Source organism: Pongo abelii, chromosome 12 (genome assembly GCF_028885655.2).
Source record: "Pongo abelii isolate AG06213 chromosome 12, NHGRI_mPonAbe1-v2.0_pri, whole genome shotgun sequence".
Classification (NCBI taxonomy): domain Eukaryota; kingdom Metazoa; phylum Chordata; class Mammalia; order Primates; family Hominidae; genus Pongo; species Pongo abelii.
In genome coordinates this window covers 17,421,330-17,446,436 of record NC_071997.2, presented here as the reverse complement: position 1 = coordinate 17,446,436, position 25,107 = coordinate 17,421,330, and positions in this window count along the sequence as shown.

Here is a 25,107-nt window from a genome sequence, read left to right as displayed (position 1 = left end):
CTCGGTGAGTTAAATGCACTCATCACAAAGAAATTTCTGAGAATGCTTTTGTCTAATATTTCTGTGAGAATATTTCCTTTTCCATCATAGGCCTCAAAGCGCTCCAAATATGCACTTGCAGTTTCTACAAAAAGAGTGTTTCAAATCTGATCTTTCAAAAAGAAGGTTCAAGAGTGTGAGTTGAATCCACAAAGCGCGGGGAAGTTTCTCAGAATGCTTCTGTCTGGTTTTTATATGAAGATATTCCTTTTTCCAGCATAGGCCTCAAATCGCTCCAAATATCCACATGCAGATTCTATAAAAAGTATGTTTCAAAACTGCTCTATCAAAAGGAAGGTTCTACTCTGTGAGTTGAAATCATAAAACACAGAGAAGTTTCTGAGAATTCTTCTGTCTAGTTTTTATGTGTAGATATTCCCTTTCCAGCACTGGCCTCAAAGATTCAAAAATATCCACGTGCAGATTCTTAAAAAAGGGTGTTTCATAACTGCTCTTTCAAAAGGAAGGTTCAACTCTGTGAGTTGAATACACAGATCACAAAGAAGTTTCTGAGAATGCTTCTGTCTTGTTTTTATATGATGGTATTTCCTTTTCCACCATAGGCCTCAAAGTGCTCCAAATATCCAATTGCAGGTACTATAAAAACAGTGTTTCAAAACTGCTCAATCATAAGGAAGGTTCAAGTCTGTGTGTTGAATTCCTAACGCACATGGAAGTTTCTGAGTATGCTTCTGTTCAGTTTTTATGTGAAGATATTCCGTGTTCCAGCCTAGGCCTCAAAGTGCTAAAATTATCCACCTGCAGATTCTACAAAATGGTGTTTCAAAACTGCTTTATCAAAAGGAAGTTTAAAGTCTGTGAGTTGAAGACACACATCACAAAGATGTTTTTCAGAATGCTTCAATATAGTTTTTATGTGAAGTTATTTCTTAATGCAGCATAGGCCTCAAGCGCTCCAAATATCCACTTGCAGATTCCACAAAAGATTGTTTCCAAACTGTTCTATCAAAAGGAAGTTTCAACCCTGTGAGTTGGATGCACTCATCACAAAGTAGTTTCTGAGAATGCTTCTGTCTAGTTTTCAGGTGAAGATATTTCCTTTTCCAGGATAGGCCTCAAAGCCCTCCAAACATCCACTTGCAGATTCTACAAAAAGTGTGTTTCTAAACTAGTCTATCAAAATGAAGGATCAACTCTGTTGGTTGAATGCACTCATCCCACAGAAGTTTCTGAGAATGTTTCTGTCTAGTTTTTAGGTGAAGCTATTTCCTTTTTCATCATAGGCCTCAAATCGCTCCAAATATCCAATTGCAGATTCTACGAAAAGAGTGTTTCAAAACTGTTCTATCAAAAGGAAGGTTCAAGGGTGTGAGTTGAATGCATAAAGCACAGGGAAGTCTCTGAGAATGCTTCTGTCTAGTTCTTATGTTCAGATATTCCCTTTTTGCAGCATAGGCCTCAAATCGCTCCAAATATACACTTGCAAATTCTACAAACAGAGTGTCTCAAAACTGTTCTATCAAAAGGAAAGTTCAACCCTGTGAATTGAATGCACTCATCACAAAGAAATTTCTGAGAATGCTTCTGTCTAGCTTTTATGTGAAGATATTTCCTTTTACAGCATAGACCTCAAAATGCTCCAAATATCCACTTGCAGATTCCACAAAAAGACTGTTTCAAAACTGTTCTATCAAAAGGAAAGTTCAACTCGGTGAGTTAAATGCACACATCACAAAGAAATTTCTGAGAATGCTTTTTTCTAATTTTTCTGTGAGGACATTTCCTTTTCTATCATAGGCCTCAAAGCGCTCCAAATATGCACTTGCAGTTTCTACAAAAAGAGTGTTTCAAATCTGCTCTTTCAAAAAGAAGTTTCAAGAGTGTGAGTTGAATGCACAAAGTGCAGGGAAGTTTCTCAGAATGCTTCTGTCTACTTTTTATATGAAGATATTCCTTTTTCCAGCATAGGCCTCAATGAGCTCCAAATAATCTCTTGTAGATTCTTCAAAGAGTGTGTTTCATAACTGACTCATCACAGAGAAGTTTCTGAGAATGCTTCCGTCTAGATATTATGTGAAGATATTTCCTTTTCCAGCATAGGCCCCAAAGCGCTCCAAATATCCACTTGCTGATTCTAAAAAAAGAGTGTTTCAAAACTGTTCCATCAAAGGAAAGGTTCAACTCTGTGAGCTGAATGCATTCATCCCAAAGAAGTTTCGGAGAATGCTTTTGTCTCGTTTTTATGTGAGGATATTTCCTTTTCCAGCATAGGCCTCAAAGCATTCCAAATATCCACTTGCAGATCCTACAAAAAGAGTATTTAAAATCTGCTCTTTCAAAAGGAAGTTTCGAGTCTGTGAGTGGACTGCATAAAGCACAGGGACGTTTCTGAGAATGCTTCTATCTAGTTTTTATGTGAAGATATCCCCTTTTTCACCATAGGCCTCAAATCGCTCTAAATATCCTCTTGCAGAGTCTACAAAAAGGGTGTTTCAAAACTGCCCTATCAAAAGGAAGGTTCCAGCCTGTGAGTTGAATGCATAAGGCACAAGGAAGTCTCTGAGAATGCTTCTGTCTAGTTCTTATGTTCAGATATTCCCTTTTTGCAGCATAGGCCTCAAATTGCTCCAAATATCCACTTGCAAATTTTACAAACAGAGTGTTTCAAAATTGTTCTATCAAAAGGAAAGTTCAACCCTGTGAGTTGAATGCACTCGTCACAAAGAAATTTCTGGGAATGCTTCTGTCTAGTTTTTATGTGAAGATATTCCCTTTTCCAGCATAGGCCTCAAATTGCTCCAGATATCCACTTGTAGATTCTATAAAAAGAGTGTTTCAAAACTGCTCTATCAAAAGGAATGTTCACGTCTCTGAGTTGAATGCACTCATCACAAAAATGTTACTGAGAATGATTCTGCTTAGTTTGTATGGGAAGATATTCCCTTTTCCATCATAGGCCTCAATGCGCTCCAAATAATCTATTGTAGATTCTACAAAGAGAGTGATTCAAAACTCTTCTACCAAAAGGAAGGTTGAACTCTGTGAGTTGAATGCCCTCACTGCAGAGAAGTGTCTGAGAATGCTTCTGTCTAATTTTTATGTGAAGATATTTCCTTTTCCAGCATAGGTCTCAAAGAACTCCAAATATCCACTTGCAGATTCTACAAAAAGAGTGTTTCGAAACTTCTCTATCAATTGGTAGGTTCAAGTCTGTGAGTTGAATGCACTCATCACAAATAAGTTTCCGAGAATGCTTCTGTCTAGTTTTTATGTGAAGATATTTCCTTTTCCAACATAGGCGTCAAAGCGCTCCGAATAAACATTTGCAGATTGTAAAAAAGGAGTGTATCAAAACCGTTTTATCAAAAGGAACGTTCAAGTCTTCGAGTTGAATGCACTCATCAATTCGCTCCAAACATCCACTAGCAAATACTACAAAAAGAGTGTTTCAAAACTGTGCTTTCAAAATTAAGGTTCCTCTTTGTGACTTGAATGCATAAACCACAGGGAAGTTTCTGAGAATGCTTCTATCTAGTTTTTATGTGAAGATATTTCCTTTTCCAGCATAGGCCTCAAAGCATTCCAAATGTCGACTTGCAGATCCTATGAAAAGAGATTTTCAAAACTTTTCTATCAAAAGGAAGGTTCAACTATGTGGATTGAATGCAGAAAGCACAGGGATGTTTCTGAGAATGCCTCTGTCTAGTTTTTATGTGAAGATATTTCTTTTTCCAGTGTTGGCCTCTTTGCACTCCAAATATCCACTTGCAGATTCTACTGAAAGAGTGTTTCAAAACTGCTCTATGAAAAGGAATGTTCAACTCTGTGAGCTGAAAGCACTCATCATGAAGAAGTTTCTGAGAATGCTTCTGCCTAGTTTTCATGTGATGATATTTCCTTTTCCAGCATTGCCATAAAAACCCTTCAAATATCCACTTACAGATACTATTAAAAGAGTGTTTCAAAACTGCTCTATCAAAAGGAAAGTCCAAGTGTGTGAGTTGAATGCAGTCATCATGCAGAAGTTTCTGAGAATGCTTCTGTCTCGTTTTAATGTGAAGATATTTTGTTTTCCATCACAGGCCTCAAAGCGCTCCAAATAAACACCTGCAGATTCTACAAAAGGAGTGTTTCAAAACTGTTCTGTCAAAAAGGAGGTTCAAGTGCGTGAGTTGAATGCAATCATCACACACAAGTTACTGAGAATGCTTCTGTCAAGGGTTCCTGTGAAGATATTTCCTTTTGCAGTGTAGGCCTCAAATTGCTCCAAATATCCACATGCAGATTTTACAAAAAGGATGTTTCCAAACTGCTCTATCAAAAAGCAGGTTCAACTCTGTGAGTTGAATGCACACATTGCAAAGTAGTTTCTGAGAATGCTTCTGTGTAGTTTGCAGGTGAAGATATTTCATTTCCCAGCAAAGGCCTCAAAACGCTCCAAATATACACTTGCAGATTCTACAAAAAGAGTGTATCAAAACTGTTCTTTCAAAATGAAGGTTCAAGTCTGTGAGTTGAATGCACTTATCACAAAGAAGTTTCTGAGAATGCTTGTGTCTAGTTTTTATGGGAAGATATTTCGTTTTCCAGGATAGGCCTCAAATCGCTCCAAATATCCACTAGCAAATTCTACAAAAAGAGTGTTTCAAAACTGCACTTTCAAAAGGAAGGTTCCTCTCTGTGACTTGAATGCATAAAGCACAGGGACGTTTCTCAGAATGCTTCCGTGTAGTTTTTATGTGATGATATTTTCTTTTCCAGTATTGACCTCTTAACACTCCAAATATCCACTTGAAGATTTTACTAAAAGAGTGTTTCAAAAAAGCTATATAAAAAGGAAGCTTAAACTCTGTGAGTTGAATGTGCACATCACAAGCAAGTTTCTGAGAATGCTTCTATCCAGTTTTTATGTGAAGATATTTCCTTTTCCAGCATAGGCCTCAAAACATTCCAAATGTCGACGTGCAGATTTTATGAAAAGAGTTTTTCAAAACTGTTCTATCAAAAGGAAGGTTCAACTATGTGAGTTGAACGCAGAAAGCACGGGGAAGTCTCTGAGAATGCTTCTGTCTAGTTTTTATGTGAAGATATTTCCTTTTCCAACATAGGCCTCAAAGCCCTCCAAATAAACAGTTGCAGATCCTACAAAAGGAGTGTTTCAAAACTGTTCTATCAAAAGGAACGTTCAACTCTGTGAGTTGAATGCACTCATCGTGAAGTCGTTTCTGAGAATTCTTCTGCCTAGTTTTTATGTGATGACATTTCGTTTTCCAGCATTGGCATAAGGCCCCTCCAAATATCGACTTACAGATGCTACTAAAAGACTGTTTCAAAACTGCTGTATCAAAAGGAAAGTTCAAGTGTGTGAGTTGAATGCACTCATCACACAGAAGGTTCTGAGAATGCTTCTATCTCTTTTTTATGTGAAGATATTTCCTTTTCCAGTGTTGGCCTCTTAGCACTCCAAATATCCACTTGCAGCTTCTTCTGAAAGAGTGTTTCAAAACAGCTATATCAAAAGGAAGCTTCAAATCTGTGAGTTGAATGCACACATCACAAAGAAGTTTCTGAGAATGCTTCTATCTACTTTTTATGTGAAGATGTTTCCTTTTCCAGCATAGGCTACAAAGCGCTCCAAATATCCACTTGCAGACTCCACAAAAAGAGTGTTTCAAAACTGTTCTATCAAAAGAAATGTTCAACTCTGTCAGTAGAATGCACACATCATAAAGGAGTTTCTGAGAACGGTTTTAACTAGTTTTCATCTGAATGTATTTCCCTTTCCACTAGATGCCGCAGCGCACCAAATATCCACTTGCAGTTTCCACAACAAGAATGTCGCGGAACTGCTCTATGAAAAGGAACGTTCAACTCTGTGAGTTCAATCCCCAAATGACAAAGAAGTTTCTGAGAATGCTTCTGTCTAGGGTTTATGTGGAGATATTTCTTTTTGCAGCATAGGTCTCAAATCACTCCAAATATCCACTTGCAGATTTTACAAAAAGGCTGTTTCCAAACTACCCTATCAAAAGGCTGGTTCAACTCTGTTAGTTGAATGCACACAACACAAAGAAGTTTCTGAGAATGCTTCTATCTAGTTTTTATGGGGAGATATTTCGTTTTCCAGCATAGGCCTCAAACCGCTCCAAACATCCACTAGCAAATTCTACAAAAAGAGTGTTTCAAAACTGCGCTTTCAAAAGGAAGGTTCCTCTCCGTGACTTGAATGCATAAAGCACAGGGAAGTTTCTGAGAATACTTCCGTCTAGTTTTTATGTGAAGATATTTCCTTTTCCAGTGTTGGCCTCTTAGCCCTCCAAATGTCCATTTGCATATTCTACTGAAAGAGTGTTTCAAAACAGCTATATCAAAAGGAAGCTTCAACTCCGTGAGTTGAATGCCACATCACAAAGAAGTATCTGAGAATGCTTCTGTCTAGTTTTCAGGTGAAGATATTTCATTTCTCAGCAAAGGCCTCAAAACGCTCAAAATATCCACTTGCAGATTCTACAAAAAGAGTGTTTTCCAAACTGCTCTTTAAAAAGGAAAGTTGAAGTCTGTGAGTTGAATGCACAGAGCACAAAGAAGTTTCTGAGAACGGTTCTATCCAGTTTTCATGAGAATGTATTTCCTTTTCCACTATATGCCTCAATCACACCAAATATCCACTTGCAGTTTCCACAACAAAAGTGTTCCAGAACTGCTCTATGAAAAGGAAGGTTCAACTCTGTGAGGTCAATCCCCAAATAACAAAGAAGTTTCTGAGAATGCTTCTGTCTAGGTTTTATGTGGAGATATTTCTTTTTGCAGCATTGGTCTCAAACGCTCCAAATATCCACTTGCAGATTTTACAAAATTGCTGCTTCCAAACTACTCTATCAAAAGGCAGGTTCAACTCTGTGAGTTGAATGCACACAGCACAAAGAAGTCTCTGAGAATGCTTCTGTCTAGTTTTTATGGGAAGATATTTCGTTTTCCAGCATAGGCCTGAAATCGCTCCAAACATCCATCAGCATATTCTACAAAAAGAGTGTTTCAAAACTGCGCTTTCAAAAGGAAGTATCCTCTCTGTGACTTGAATGCATAAAGCACAGGGAAGTTTCTGAGAATGCTTCCATGTAGTTTTTATGTGAAGATAATTCCTTTTCCAGTGTTGGCCTCTTATCATTCCAAATATTCACTTGAAAATTCAACTGAAAGTGTGTTTCAAAACAGCTATATCACAAGGAAGCTTCAACTCTGTGGGTTCAATGTGCACATCACAAACAGGTTTCTGAGAATGCTTCTACCTAGTTTTTATGTGAAGATATTTCCTTTTCCAGCATAGGCCTCAATGAGATCCAAATGTCGACTTGCAGATTCTACGAAAAGAGATTTTCAAAATTTTTCTATCAAAAGGAAGGTTCAACTATAGGTTGAATGCAGAAAGCACAGAGAAGTTTCTGAGAATGCTTCTGTCTAGTTTTTATGTGAAGATATTTCCTTTTCCAGTGTTGGCCCCTTAGCACTCCAAATATCCACTTGCAGATTCTACTGAAAAAGTGTTTCAAAACTGTTCTATCAAAAGGAACGTTCAACTCTGTGAGTTGAATGCACTCATCATGAAGAAGTTTCTGAGAATGCTTCTGCCTAGTTTTTATGTGATGATAATTCCTTTTCCAGCATTGCCATAAAAACCCTTCAAATATCCACTTACAGATGCTACTAAAAGGGTGTTTCAAAACTGCTCTATCAAAAGGAAAGTTCAAGTGTGTGAGTTGAATGCACTCATCACACAGAAGGTTCTGAGAATGCTTCTGTCTCGTTTTTATGTGAAGATATTTCATTTTCCATCATAGGCATCAAAACGCTCCAAATAAACACCTGCATATTCTACAAAAGGAGGGTTTCAAAACTATTCTATCAAAAGCAAGGTTCAAGTCCATGAGTTGAACGCACTCATTACACAGAAATTCCTGAGAATGCTTCTGTCTAGGGTTTCTGTGAAGATATTTCCTTTTGCAGCATAGGCCTCAAATCGCTCCAAATATCCACTTGCAGATTTTACAAAAAGACTGTTTCCAAACTGCTCTATCAAAAAGCAGGTTCAACTCTGTGAGTTGAATGCACACATTGCAAAGTAGTTTCTGAGAATGCTTCTGTGTAATTTGTAGGTGAAGATATTTCATTTCCCAGCAAAGCCCTCAAAACGCTCCAAATATCCATTTGCAGATTCTACAGAAAGAGTGTTTCAAAACTGTTCTTTCAAAATGAAGGTTCAAGTCTGTGAGTTGAATGCACTCATCACAAAGTAGTTTCTGAGAATGCTTCTGTCTAGTTTTTATGGGAAGATATTTCGTTTTCCAGCATAGGCCTCAAATCGCTCCAAACATCCACTAGCAAATTCTACAAAAAGAGTGTTTCAAAACTGCGCTTTCAAAAGGAAGGTTCCTCTCTGTGACTTGAATGCATAAAGCACAGGGAAGTTTCTGAGAATGCTTCCACATAGTTTTTATATGAAGATATTTTCTTTTCCAGTGTTGACCTCTTAACACTCCAAATATCCACTTGCATATTCTACTGAAAGAGTGTTTCAAAACAGCTATATCAAAAGGAAGCTTCAACTCTGTGAGTTGAATGCGCAAATCACAAGCAAGTTTCTAGGAATGCTTCTATCTAGTTTTTATGTGAAGATATTTACTTTTCCAGCATAGGGCTCAAAGCGTTCCAAATGTCGACTTGCAGATTCTACGAATCCACATTCTATTCCACATTCCATTCCACATTCCATTCCTTTCCGTTCCACATTCCATTACATTCCACATTCCACTCCATTCTTTTCCACATTTCATTGCATTCCATTCCATTGCATTCCACATACCATTTCATATTCCATTGCATTCAATTCCACACTGCATTCCACATTCCATTCCATTCCACATTATATTCCAATCCATTATATATTCCATTCCATTCCACTTCATTCCACATTCCATTCCATTCCATTCCGTTATACATTCCATTCCATTCCACATACCATTTCACATTCCATTCCACTTTCCATTCCACGTTCCATTCCATTGCATTCCACATTCCATTTAATTCCATTACACATTCCATTACATTGTATTTCACATTCCATTCCATTCCATTCCAAATTCCACTTTAGATTCCATTCCATTACATTCTACATTTCATTCCACATTCCATTACATTCCATTCCCCATTCCACTCGGCAATTCATTCCATTCCACATGCCATTCTGCATTCCACTCAATTCCATTCCATTCTAAATTCCATTACATTCCATTCCACATTCCATTCCATTGCATTCCACATTACATTCTATTCCATTCCAAGTTCCATTCCACGTTCCATTCTACTTTCGATTCCACATGCCATTCCATTCCGTTTCATGTTTCATTCCTCAATCCACTCCATTCCATTCCACATTTCATTCCATTCCATTCCACATTGCAGTCCATATTCAATTCCATTCCACATTCCATTCCACATTCCATTCCATTCCACATTCCATTCCATTCCATACTATTCAACATTCCATTGCATTCCATTCCATATTCCATTCCAATCCATTCCATATTCCGTTCCATTCCACTTCACGTTCCATTCCATTTCATTCCATTCCACCTTCCATTCCATTCCATTCCGCATTCCATTCCATTCCACATTCATTCCATTCCATTCTACATTCCATTCTGTTTCATTCCATTCCACATTCTATTACATTCCACATTCCGTTTCCCTCCACATTCCATTCCATTCCATTCCACATTCCATTGCATTCCATTCAATTCCACATTCCATTCCATCCTATTCAATATTCCATTCCATTATATTCCACATTACATTCCATTCATTTCCACATTTCATTGCATTCCATTCCATTCCATTAAACATTACATTTCATATTCCATTGCATTCCATTCCCCATTGCATTCCACATTCCATTCCATTCCATTCCATTCCACATTCCATTCCATTCCATTCTACATTCCATTCCATTCCATTCCATTCCAGAACATTCCATTCCATTAAATTCCATTCCATAACATTCCATTCCATTCAATTCCATTCCACATTCCATTCCATTCCATTCCACACTCAATTCCATTCCACGTTCCATTCCACATTCCATTAAATATTCCATTTCATGTTCCATAACACGTTCCATTCCACATTCCTTTAAACGTTACATTTCACGTCCAATTCCGTTCAATTCCTCTTTCCATTCCATTCCATTCCACATTGTATTTTACATTCTATTCCACATTCCATTCCATTACATTCTATTCCACATTCCATTACATTTCATTCCACTTTGCTTTACATTCCATTCCACATTCCATTCCACATTCCATTCCACGTTCCATTCCATTCCACATTCCGTTCCATTTTATTTCACATTCCATTGTATATTCCATTCCATTCCATTCCATTCCATTCCATTCCACATTCCATTCCACATTCCATTCTACCTTCCTTTACACATTCCATTCAGCATTCCTTTCCACATTCCATTTCACATTCCATTCCTCGTTCCATTCCACTTTCCATTCCACGTTCCTGTCCACGTTCGATTCCATTCAATTCCACGTTCCAGTCCACTTTCCATTCCATTCCATTCCACTTTCCTTTCCACATTCCATTCCACATTTCATTCCACACTACATAATATTGCAATTCCACATTCCTTTCCTAATTCCATAGCACATTCGATTCCATTCCATTCCATATTCCATTCAACATTCCACTCCACTTTCCATTACACATTCCATTCCATTCCATTCCTCATTGCATTCAACTTTCTGTTCCATTCCATTCCACATTGCATTCTACATACCATTCCATTCCATTCCACAGTCCATTTCACATTGAATTAAATTCCATTCCACATTCTATTCCATGTTCCATTCCACATTCCATTCCAAATTCCATTCCACGTTCCATTCGATTCCATTCCACGTTCCATTCAACATTCCATTCCATTCAATATCACGTTCCCTTCCATATTCCATTCCACATTCTATTCCTCATATCTTTCCACATTCTATTCCACGATACAAACCACGTTCCATTCCACGTGGTATTCCATTCCATTTCGCGTTCCATTCCACATTCCATTCCACCTTCCATTCCATTCCATTCCACATTCCATTCCACTTACCATTCCATTCCATTCCACATTCCTTTCCATTCCATTCCACATTCTATTCCACAATCCATTCCACATTCCATTGCATTTCATTCCACATTCCATTACATATCCCATTCCTCGTTCCATTCTATGTTCCCCTTCACGCTGCATTCCACATTCCAGTCCATTGCATTACACGTTCCATCTCATTCCGTTCCGCATTCCATTCCGCATTCTTTTTAACATTCCATTCCACATTCCATTTCACCTTCCATTCCATTCCATTCCACATTCCATTGCATTCCATTCCACATTCTTTTCCATTCCATTCCACATTCCATTCCACATTCCCCTCCGTTCTTTCTATTCCACATTCCATTCCATTTCATTCCATTCCACATTCCATTCCATTATATTCCGCATTCCATTCCATACCATTCCATTCCATTCCATTCCATTCCATTCCACATTCGATTCCATTCCACATTCCATTCCATTATATTCCGCTTTCCATTCCATTCGATTCCATTCCATTCCAAATTCCACTACATTCCATTCCATTCCACATTCCATTCCATTCTGTTTGACATTCCATTCCATTCCATACAACATTGCATTCCACATTCCATTCCACATTCCATTCTGCTTTCCATTCCACATTTCATTCCATTCCATTCCACATTCCATTCAACATTCCATTCCATTGCATTCCACATTCCATTCCACATTCCATTCCACATTCCATTCCATTCCATTCCACGTTCCATTCCACGTTCCATTCCACAATCAATTCCACGTTCCAATCCACATTCCATTACATTCCACTCCACGTTCCATTCCACTTTCCATTGCCTTTCATTCAGCATTCCATTCCACATTCTATCGCACATTCAATTCCACGTTCCAGTCCACGTTCATTTCCACGTTCCCTTCCACGTTCCATTCCATTCCATTCCACCTTCCATTCCACATTCCTTTCCATTCCATTCCACATTCCATTCTACATTCCATTCCTCGTTGAATTTCACGTTCCATTCCATGTTCCATTCCACGTTGCATTCCCTTCCATTCCACATTCCATTCCACTCCATTCCACTTTCCATTGCACGTTGCATTCCACGTTTCATTCCACGTTTCATTCAGCAGTCCATTCCACGTCCCATTCCTTTCCACTCCACATTCCATTCCATTGCATTCCACATTTCATTGCATTAAATTCCACAGTACAGTCCACATTCCATTCCATTCCGCATTCCATTCCACATTCCTTTCCATTCCATTCCATTCCATTCCACATTCCTTTCCATTTCATTTTATTCAACATTCCATTCCATTCCATTAGACATTCAGTTCCATTCCATTTCACATTCCATTCCATTTGATTCTATTCCACAATCGATTCCATTCAACATTCCTTTCCATTCCATTCCACATTCCATTGCATTCCATTCCATTCCATTCAATTCCGTTCCACATTCCATTCCACGTTCCATTCCATTCCTTTCAATTCACCATTCCATAACATTCCATTCCACATTCCATTCCGTTCCATTCCACGTTCCATTCCATTCCATTCCTCATTCCATTGTACATTCCATTCCATTCCATTCCACATTCCACTCCACATTCAATTCCATTGCATTCGACATTCCATTCCACATTCTACTCCACATTCCATTCCAAGTTGCATTCCACATTCCATTCCTCGTTCCATTCCACGTTCAATTCCACGTTCCTGTCCACGTTCCATTCCAATCAATTCCATGTTCCTTTCCACATTCCATTACATTACATTCCACTTTCTTTCCACATTCCATTCTACATTTCTTTCCACGTTAAATTCTGTTGCATTCCACATTCTATCCCACATTCCTTTCCATTCCATTCCACATTCCATTTCACATTCCATTCCACATTCCATTCCATTCCATTGCGCATTGCATTCCACTTTCTATTCCATTCCATTCCACATTGCTTTCTGCATTCCATTCTGTTTCATTGCACACGCCATTCCAAATAAGATTCCATTCCATTCCACATTGCATTCTAGATTCCATTCTGTTACATTCCACACGCCATTCCAAATATGTTACCATTCAATTCAACGTTCCATTCCACTTGCCATTCCACTTTGCGTTCCACATTCCATTCCACTTTCCATTCCATTCCATTCCACGTTCTATTTAACATTCCATTCAATTCAATATCACGTTCCATCACATATTCCATTCCACATTCCATTACTCATAGCATTCCACGTTCCATTCCACGATCCAAACCACGTTCCATTCCTTGTTGCATTCCATTCCATTTCGCGTTCCATTCCCCATTCCATTCCACATTCCATTCCACATCCCATTCCATTCCATTCCACCATCCTTTCCACATTCCATTCCTTTCCATTCCACATTTTATTCCATTTTCCATTCCACATTCAATTCCATTCCATTCCACATTCCACTGCATTCCATTCCACATTCCATTACACGTTCCAATCTATGTTCCATTCCATGTTCCATTCCATACCATTCCACGTTCCAATGCATTGCATTCCATGTTCCATTTCATTCCGTTCCACATTCCATTCCATGTTCGTTTCCACATTCCATTCCACATTACAATTCACATTCCATTTCATTGCATTCCATTCGATTCCACATTCAATTTCATTCCATTCCACATCCCTTTCCATTCAATTCCACATTCCATTCCACACTCCATTCCACATTCCATTACATTCCTTTATATTCCACATTCCATTACATTCCTTTATATTCCACATTCCATTCCATTTCATTCCACATTCCATTCCATTATATTCTGCATCAATTCAATTCCTTTCCATTCCATTCCACATTACACTACATTCATTTCCATTCCACATTCCATTCCATTCCATTCCACATTCCATGCCAATACAATCCACGTTCCACTCCACGTTCCACTCAATGTTTCATTCCACGTTCCATTCCACGTTCTATTCCAAGTTCCATTCCCTTCCTTCCCACATTCGATTCCATTCCATTCCACTTTCCATTCCACGTTCCATTCTGCATTCGATTCCATTCCATTCCACTTGCCATTCCACGTTCCGTTCCACGTTGCATTCCACGTTTCATTCCGGGTTCCATTCCACATTCCATTCCTCTCCACCCCACTTTCCATTCCATTGCCTTCCACATTCCATTCCTTTCCATTCCATTCTATTCCACATTCCATTCCATATTCCACTCCCTTCCTTTACAGATTCCATAACATTCCATTCCACATTCCATTCCGCGTTCCACTCCATATTCCATTCCATGTTCCATTCCATTCCATTCCACATTCCATTCCACATTGCATTCCATTCCAGTCCGTATTCCTTTCCACATTCCATAACTTTCCATTTAAACATTCCATTCCATTCCATTCCACATTGCTTTCCGCATTCCATTTCATTTCACTTTCCATTCCACATTCCATTCCACATTCCATTCAATTCCAGTCCACATTCCATTCCACATTCCAATACATTCCATTCCACCTTCCATTCAATGTTCCATTCCACAGTCCATTCCGCATTACATTCCACATTTCATTCCACATTCCATTCCTCTATCCATTCCACATTCCATTCCACTTTTCTTTTCACATGCCATTCTTCATTCAATTCCACATTACTTTCGTTACATTCCACATTCCATTCCACATTCCATTCCACTTTTCTTTTCACACTCCATTCAACATTCCATTCCACATTACTTTCGTTCCATTCCACATTCCATTCCACATTCCATTCCATGTTCTATTCCACGTTAACTTCGACTTTCCATTCCATTCCATTCCACGTTCCATTCCACATTCCATTCCATTACTTTTCACTTTCCTTTCCACTTTAAATTCCACATTCCATTCCACATTACTTAGGTTCCATTCCACATCCCAATCCACTTTCCATTCCACCTTCCATTCCATTCCATTCCACATTCCATTCCACATAACATTCAACATTCCATTCCACATTTCATTCCATTCCATTCCACATTCCATTCCATGTTCCATTCTATTCCATTCCACATTCCATTCCACATTCCATTCCTTTCCATTCCACACTCCTTTCCATTCCATTCCACATTCTATTCCACGTTCCACTCCATTCCATTCCATGTTCCATTCTACGATCGATTCCATGTACCATTCCAAGATCCATTCCATATTCCATTCCATTCCATTCCACATTCCATACCACTCCATTCCATTCCGTTCCACAATGCATTCCATTCCATTCCTCTCTCCATTCAACATTCCATTCCACATTCCATCCCGCTCCATTCCACATTCGATTGCTTTCCATTCCACATTCCTCTCCACATTCCAATCCATTCCATTCCACATTCCATTCCATTCCACATTCCATTCCATTCCAGTCCACATTCCTTTCCATTCCATTCCATTCGACATTCCATTCCACATTCCATTCCACATTCCATTTCACTTTCCATTCCAAATTCCATTCCATTCCACATTCCATTCCATTCCATTGCACATTCCATTCCACTCCATTCCACCTTATTTTACCAGTTCCATTCCACGTTCCATTCCAACTTCCGTTCCACATTCCATTCCACAATCCATTCCATTCCATTGCACTTTATATTTCACATTGCATTCCACAATCCATTCCACATTCCATTCCATTCAATTCTACATTCCTTTCCACTCCATTCCTTTCCATTCCACATTCTGTTCTATTCCATTCCACATTCCATTCCATTACATTATACGTTTCATTCCATGTTGCATTCCATGTTCCATTCCACGTCACATTCCACTTTCCATTCCTTTCCATTCCACATTCCATTCCATTCCATTGCACATTCCATTCCATTCCGTTCCACATTCCATTCCACGTTCCATTCCATTCCACATTCCATTCCACCTTCCATTCCATTCCACATTCCATTCCATTCCATTCCACATTCCATTCCACGTTCCATTCCATTCCTTTCCACGTTCCATTCCACGTTCCATTTAACATTCCATTCCACATTGCATTCCAAGTTCCATTCCATTCCATTCCACTTTCCAATGCACTGCATTACACTTTCCATTCCATGTTACATTCCATATTCCATTCTACATTAAAATGCGTGTTTCATTCCATTCTTTCCAAATTCCATTCAACTTTCCATTCTATTCCATTCCACGTTCCATTCCACATTACAATGCCTATTCCATTCCACATTCCATTCCACGTTACTTTCGTTCCATTCCACATTCCAATCCACATTCCATTCCACCTTCCATTCCATTCCATTCCACTTTCCATTCCACATTACATTCAACTTTCCATTCCACATTCCATTCCATCCCATTCCACGTTCCATTCTACGTTCCATTCCACGTACCATTCCACAACGCATTAAATATTCCATTACATTCCATGCCACATTCTATACCATTCCATTCCACAATGTTCCACTATCCATTCCATTCCATTCCACACTACATTCCACATTCTGTTTCACATTCCATTCCGTTAAATTCCACATTCCATTTCACGTTGCATTCTACGTTCCGTTCGATTCTATTCCACGTTCCAACCCCATTCCATTCCACGCACCATTCCACATTCAATTCTACATTCCATTCCACTTTCCATTCAAAGTTCCATTCCATGTTCCATTCCATTCCATTCCACGTTGCATTCCGCATTCCATTCCATTCTATTCCACTTTCCATTCCACATTCTATTCCACAAACTATTCCACAATCCAGTTCATTCTATTACACTTTCCATTTCGCATTCCATTCCACATTCCTTTCCACATGCCACTACGTTTCTTTCCACATTCCATTGCACATTCCATTCCATTCCATATTCCATTCCACATTCCATTCTATTCCATTAAACATTTCATACCACATTCCATAACATTCCACTCTACATTCCATTCCACATTCCATTGCACTTTTCATTCCACGTTCTGTTCCATTCCATTCCACGTTCCATTCCATTCCGTTCCACTTTCCATTTCATTCCATTCCACATTCCATTAAACATTCCATTTCACATTCCGTTCCACATTCTATTTCACTTTCCATTCCACTCCATTCCATTCCATTCCACATTCCATTCCATTCCTTTTGACATTCCATTCCACATTCCATTCCATTCCATTCTATTCCACATTCCATTCCATTCCATTACAGAATCCATTCCACATTCCATTCCTTGTTCCATTCCATTGCATTCCGCATTCCATTCCACTCCATTACATTCCACATTCCACTCAATTCCATTCCATTCCACATTCCATTCCGTTGCATCCCACATTACCTTCCATTCCATTCCACATTCCTATACACGTTCAATTCCACATCGCTATACACGTTCCATTCCACATCGCATTTCACGTTCCATTCTACTTCCCATTCCACATTCCATTACGTTCCATTCCATATTCCTTTCTATTCAATTCCACATTCCATTCCATTCCATTCCACATTCCATTCCACTTTCCTTTCCATTCCATTCCACGTTCCATTCCACTTTCAATTCCACAATCAATTCCACGTTGCATTCCAAGTTCCATTCCTTTCCATTCCACATTCCATTCCACGTTCCATTCCATTCCATTCCATGTTCTATTCCCCGTTCCATTCCAAGTTCCATTCCTTTCCATTCCACATTCCATTCTATTCCATTCCACAATCCATTCCATTCCATTCCACATGCCATTCCACGTTCCATGTTCCATTCCTCGTCACATTCCACTTTGCATTCCTTTCCATTCCACATTCCGTTCCATTCCAGTCCATTCAAATCCACATTCCATTCCACTTTCCAATCCATTCCATTCCAAGTTCCATTTCACGTTCCATTTCACAATCCATTGCACATTGCATTCCAAGTTCCATTCCATTCCATTCCACTTTCCAATCCATTGCTTTACACGTTCCATTCTACGTTCCATTCCACATTCCATTCCACATTCCAATGCACGTTTCATTCCATTCTTTCCATGTACCATTCCACTTTCCATTCTATTCCATTCCATGTTCCATTCCACATTCCATTGCGCATTCCACTCCACATTCCATTCCTCGTTCCAATCCATTTTCAATTCCACGTTCCATTCCAAATTCCATTCCGTTTCATTCCATTCCACGTTCCATTCCGCATTTCATTCAATTCCATTTGACTTTCCTTTCCAGATTCCCTTCCACATTCCATTCCACTACATTCCACATTCCATTCCATATTCCATTCCACCTTCCATTCCACATTCCATTCCTCTTTCCTTTACACATTAAATTCAACATTCCATTCCACATTACTTTCGTTCCATTCCACATTCCATTCCACATTCCATTCCACATTCCATTCCACATTCCATTCAATATTCCATTCGACTTTCCATTCCATTCCTTTCCACGTTGCATTCCAAATTCCATTCCATTACGTTCCACTTTGCTTTCCACATTCCATTCCGCATTGCATTCCACATTACTTCGGTTCCATTCCACATTCCAATCCACATTCCATTCCACCTTTCATTCCATTCCATTCCACATTACATTCCACATTCCATTCCATGTTCCATTCCATTCCATTCCACATTGCATTCCACATTCCATTCCACATTCCATTCCATTCCACTCCACATTCCTTTCCATTCCATTCCACATTCCATTCCATTCCTCAACAGGTTCCATTCTACGTTCCTTTCCACGTACCATTCCACAATCTATACCATATTCCATTACATTCAATGCCACATTCCATACCAATCCATTCCATTCCCTTGCACAATGCATTCCACTCCATTCCACATTGCATTGCGTTCCATTCCACATTCCATTTCACATTCAATTTCACGTTCCTTTCCGTTCCATTCCACATTCCATTCTATTCCATTCCATTCGACCTTCCGTTCCACATTCCATTCCATTCCATTCCAAATCCCATTCCATTCCATTCCACATTCCATTCAATTCCATTCCACATTCCATTAGACATTCCGTTCCTTTCCATTCCACATTCCATTAGACATTCCATTCCATTCCATTCCACATTGCATTCTAGATTTCATTCCACATACACTTCCTCATTCCATTCCATTCCATTCCATTCCAAATTACATTCCACATTCCATTCCTCATTACATTCCTCATTCCATTACACATTCCCTTCAACATTCCATTCCATTCCATTCCACATTACCTTCCACATTGCATTCCATTCCATTCCACATTCCATTTCTCATTCCATTCCATTCCATTCTACATTACATTCCACATTCCATTCCACACTACATTCCACATTCCATTCCACATTCCATTCCACATTCCCGTCCACATTGTCTTCCATTCCTATCCACATGCCATTCCACATTTGATTACATTCCTTTCCACATTCCATTCCATTCCATTCGACATTCCATACCACATTCCATTCCACCTTCTATTCCATTCCATTCCACGTTTCATTCCTACTTCCATTCCACGTTCCATTCCAATTTGTGTTGGATGTTCCATTCCATGCCATTCCAACTTCCATTCCACATTCCATTCCATTCATACCATTCCAGTCCACATTCTATTCCATTCCATTCCACGTTACATTGCATTACTTTGCATATTCCATTCCTTTCCCTTCAACATTTCATTGCACATTCCATTCCACTTTCGATTCCACATTCAGTTCCACATTCAAATCCACTTTCCATTCTATTCCATTCCACAACCCATTGCACATTCTATTCCATATTCTGTTCCATGTTCCATTCCATTACATTACACGATCCATTCCACATTAAATTCCACATTCCATTCCACGTTGCATTCCACATTCCATTCCACATTCTATTCCACCTTTCATTCCAAGTTCCATGCCACGTTCGATTCCATTCCATTCCACGTTCCATTGCACATTCCATTCCATTCCATTACACTTTCCTTTCCACATTCCATTCCAGATTCCATTCCACATTCCATTTCCCACTCCATTCCACATTCCATTACATTCCATTCTATTTTCCACTCCACATTCCATTCCGTTCTATTGCACATTCCATTCCACATTCCTTTCCACATTCCATACCACATATAATTCCAATCAATTCCATTCCACATTCCATTCCACATCCCATTCCATTCCATTACACGTTTCATTCCACATTCCTTTCCACATTCCATTCCACGTTCCGTTCCACATTCCATTCCATGTTCCATTCCATTCCATTCCACGTTCCACTACACTATCCATTCTATTCCATTCCATGATCCATTCCACATTCCATTCCACGTTCCATTCCACATTCCATTCCATTCCATTCTGCTTTCCATTCCACATTCCATTCCATTGCATTCCACATTCCATTCCACTTTCCATTCCACGTTCCATTCTACAATGCATTCCATTCCATTCTGCATTCCACTCCACGTTCCATTCCACATTCCATTCCGTTCCATAACACGATCCATTCCACTTTCCATTTCACATTCCATTCCACGCTCCATTCCGTTCAATTCCACAGGCCACCCCACATTCCATTCCACATTACATTCCACATTCTATTCCATATTCCAGTCCCCATTCCATTCCATTCCATTCCAGATTCCATCCCACATTCCATTCCATTCCATTCCACATTCTTTTCCACATTCCATTCCACATTCCATTCCATTCCATTCCAGATTCCTTTCCACATTCGATTCCATTCCATTCCAGATTCCTTTCCACATTCCATTCCATCCCATCCAACATTGCATTCCACATTCCATTCCACATTACCTTCCACATTCCATTCTATTCCATTCGACATTCCATTCAACATTCCATTCAGCTCCATTCCACATTCTATTCTAAATTCCATTCTGTTCAATTCCACATTCCATTCAACATTGCATTCCACTCCATTCCACATTCTATTCCAATTTCCATTCCACCTTCCATTCCATTCACTTCCACATTCCCTTTCACTGCATTCCACAATCCATTCCATTCCATTCCACGTTCCATTCCACATTCCATTGCATTCCAATCCACATTGCATCCCACATTCCTTTCCATTCCATTCCACATTCCATTCCATTCCATTCCACTTTCCATTCCACCTTCCATTCCATTCCATTCCATATTACTTTCCACAGTACATTCCACATTCCCTTCCACATTCCATTCCATTACATTCCACATTCCATTCCACATTTCAATCAATCCATTCCACACTCCATTCCACATTCGCTTACATTCCTTTCCACTTTCCACTCCATTCCATTCCACATTCCATTGCACATTACAATCCACCTTCTATTCCATTCCATTCCACGTTTCATTCCACCTTCCATTACACGTTGCATTCCACATTCCATTCGACCTTCCATTCCAATCCATTACACGTTCCATTCCAACTTCCATTCCACATTCCATTCCATTCCATACCATTCCAGTCCACATTCCATTCCCTTCCATTGAACATTCCTTTCCACATTCCATTCCAATTTCTATTCCACATTCCGTTCCACATTCAAATCCACGTTCCATTCCATTACTTTCCACTTTCCTTTCTACGATCCATTCCACATTCCTTTCCACATTCCATTCCATTCCCTTCCACATTCCATTTCACTGCATTCCACATTCCATTCCATTCCATTAAATTACACTTTCCATTACACATTCCATTGCATTCCAATCCACTTGGCATTCCACCTTCCATTCCATTCCATTCAATATTACTTTCCACAGTCCATTCCACAGTCCCTTCCACATTTAATTCCATTACATTCCACATTCCATTCCACTTTCCAATCCATTCCATTCCACTTTACATTCCACATTCGATTACATTCCTTTCCACTATAAATTCCATTCCATTCCACATTCCATTACACATTCCATGCCACCTTCTATTCCATTCCATTCCATGTTTCATTCCAACTTCCATTACATGTTCCATTCCACTTTCCATTCGACCTTCCATTCCATTCCATTCCACGTTCCATTCCAACTTACTTTCCACATTCCATTCCATTCCATACCATTCCAGTCAACATTCCATTCCATTGAATTCCACCTTCCATTCCATTCCTTTCCACATTCCATTCCTTTCCATTGAATATTCCATTCCACATTCCATTCCTTTCCATTTAACATTCCATTCCACATTCCATTCCAATTTCTTTTCCACATTCCGTTCCACATTCAAATCCACGATCTATTCCGTAGCATTCCACTTTCCTTTCCATGTTCCATTCCACATTCCATTCCACGTTTCATTCCATTCTGTTTCATGTTCCATTCCGTTTCATGTTCCATTCCGTGTTACATTCTATTCCATTCCACGTTCCATTCAACATTCCATTCCACTTTGCATTCCACATTCCCTGTCATATTCCATTCCACGTTCCATTCCACGTTTCATTACAAGTTCCATTCCACATTGCATTCCACATTCCATTATCATTCCATTGAATTTCTCACCACTTTTCATTCCACATTCCATTCCACATTCCTTTCCATTCCATTCCATTCCTTTCCATTTTCCATTCCACATTCCATTCAATTCCATTCCACATTCCATTCCATTCCAATCAACATTCCATTCCAAATTTCATTCCATTCCATTCCACATTCCACTCCACATCCCATTCCATTCCATTCCACATTCCATTCCATTCCACAATCTATTCCACATTCCATTCTCATTCCTTTTCATTTCATTCCACATTCCATTCCACATTCCATTGCATTCCAATTCACAATCCATTCCACATTCCATTGCATTTCATTCTATCCCACATTCCATTCCACGTTTCATTACACATTCAATTCCGCAGTCCATTCCAAATTCCATTCTACATTCCATTCCACATCACATTCCACATTCCATTCTCATTCCATTGCATTTCTTTCCACTTTCTATTCCACATTTCATTCCATTCCATTCCACATTCCAATCTGCTTTCCGTTCCACATTCCATTCCATTCCATTCCGCATTCCATTCCACATTCCTTTCCATTCCATTCCATTCCAGGTTCCATTCCACTTTCCATTAAATCCTGTTCCACATTCCTTTCCACATTCCAGTCCATTCCATCCCACATTGCATTCCATTCAAATCCACAGTTCATTCCACAATTCATTCCATTCCATTCCACATTCCTTTCCACATTCCATTACATTCTATTCCACATTCCATTCAATTCAATTCCATTCCATGACACGTTCCATTCCACATTCCATTCCCTTCCATTCCACACTCCATTGCACGTTCCACTCCATATTCTATTCCGTTCCTTTGCTCGTTCCCGTCCACACTCACTTCCATATTCCATTCCATAATCCATTCCGTTCCATTGCACATTCCATTCCACATTCCATGCCACATTCAATTCCACATTCCTTTCCACGTTCCATTCCACGTTCCATTCCATTCCATTTCATTTTGCATTCCACATTACATTCCACAATCCATTCCATTTCAATCCATTAGACGTTCCATTCCACATTCCATTCCACGTTCCGTTCCATTCCTTTCCACGTTGCATTCGACATTACATTGTATTCCATTCCAAGTTCCATTCCACACTGAATTACACAAACCATTCCACCTTCTATTGCGTTCCATTCCACATTGCATTATACAATCCATTCCACATTCCATTCCACTTTCCATTTCACATTCCATTAAAGTCCATTCCAAATTGCATTCCACATTCCATTCCATTCCTTTCCACATTTCATTTAACATTCCATTCCACTTTCCATTCCACAATCCATTCTATTTCATTCCATGTTCCATTCCACATTCCATTGCATTCCATTCCACTTTCCATTGCACATTCCATTCCACATACCATTCCACATTCCATTCTTTTACATTCCACATTCCATTCCACATTCCATTCCACATACCATTCCTCATTCCATTACGTTACATTCCACATTCCATTCCACATACCTTTCCACATTACCTTCCACAATCCTATCCATTATATTCCACATTCCATTTCAAATTCCATTCCATTCCATTCCACATTTCATTCCAAATTCCATTCCACGTTATATTCCACGTTCCATTCTACGTTCTATTCCGCATTCCATTCCATTCCATTTCATTCCACATTCCGTTCCGTTACATTACACTCCACATTCCATTCCTTTCCATTTAATATTACATTCCACATTCCGTTCCACATTCCATACCGTTTCATTCCACATTCCATTCTCATTCCATTGCACTCCATCCCACATTCCATTCCACATTCCATTCCCTTCCATTCCACATTTCATACCATATTCCATTTCATTCCTTTCCACTTTTCGTTCCACATTCCATTCCTCTTTCCATTCCATGATCCATTCCACGTTCCATTACACGTTCCATTCCATTCCATTGCACGTTGCATTCAACACTACATTGCATTCCATTCCAAGTTCCATTCCACACTCCATTACACCTTCCATTCCACCTTCTATTCCATTCCATTCCACATTCCACTCCACATTCCATTCCACATTCCATTCCACATTCCATTACAGTCCATTTCACATTCCATTCCAAATTCCATTCCATTCCTTTCCACTTTCCATTACACATTCCATTCCACATAAAATTCCACATTCCATTCCGTTCCATTCCACATTCCTTTCAACATTCCATTCCACATTCCAATCCATTACATTCCACATTCCATTCCACATTCCATTCCATTCCATTCCACATTCCATTCTACATTCCATTCCACTTTCCATTCCATATTCCATTCCGCATTCCAATACATTCCATTCCATTTCATTCCACATTCCATTCCATTCCATTCCACATTCCATTCCATTCAATTTAACATTCCATTCCACATTCCATTCCACATTCCATTCTATTCCATTCCACATTCCATTCTCATTCCATTGCACTCCATTCCACATTCCATTCCACATTCCATTCCATTCCTTTCCACATTTCATACCACATTC